Below are 938 nucleotides of genomic sequence, written 5' to 3'. Positions count from 1 at the left end.
AGCGAAGATTTGGAAAAATTGAAAACGGCTGTGACGGCACTATCCGATTCGAGCGACATCAAAAGTTCATTGAGCGATCTCGAGAGTAGGGTGGCTAATCTCCCCACCTCAAAAGAATTACACGCTTTGAAAAGGAGCATATCACGTATGCTGAAACGACTGGAAACGGAAACGGCGAACGTGGAACAGATTCGAGACGAAATCAGTTCGCTGGTGTCGACGCTGCCCACTTCGCAGAGCGTCGCCGACCTTCACACGCAGTTTACCGAGATGCGAAGCATCGTGAACGATCTTACCGAGAAAAGTTCGAAATTGAATCAAGTCGAGAACCTTCAGAGTATCGTCGTCAACATCAGAGATCAAGTTGGAGTGCTGGAATCCACGCAGGAATCGACGCTGGCCTCTTTCGGTGCCAAATTACAAGAACTCAAAAAACTACAAGCAGTTGAACGTGGAAGTGAAAATCAAAGCGTCATTTTCTACAGTAACGGATACCATCGTCGAACATTTGTTGCCCGTACAAAATACACTGGGACAGCTTCACAGCAACCTTGTTAGCGTCGATACTAAATTCGCTAAACTGCATTCTCTGCAAGCCATCGAAATCAACAGCGTACCCAATCAACAGAGAATCTCCACGTTCGTCGAAGGTAACAAACTGTACATGTTACATCCTTATCATCCGTACTACAAGTTTCTCCTCGATGGCACGATTCAGATAAATGAATTTTCGTACTGGTCTCACGGCAGAAAAGCTAGCGTTCCCACCATGACCTTGATATCGAATCGCGGTGTCCAGAAAGCAGGAAACATTCCTCTGGCACGTTGGAACGAAACGCGCAACATATATGAAATACACGAAGACGAAGATCTCACCGTTTTTGACGTGAGTGCCGGCGATAAGCTGATCATTCAAAACACGAGCGAAGTGCCACCCT

The sequence above is a fragment of the Lepisma saccharinum genome, chromosome 16 (genome assembly GCF_977018435.1).
Source record: "Lepisma saccharinum chromosome 16, izLepSacc3.1, whole genome shotgun sequence".
NCBI lineage: Eukaryota > Metazoa > Arthropoda > Insecta > Zygentoma > Lepismatidae > Lepisma > Lepisma saccharinum.
Note: the sequence above shows the minus strand (reverse complement) of the source record.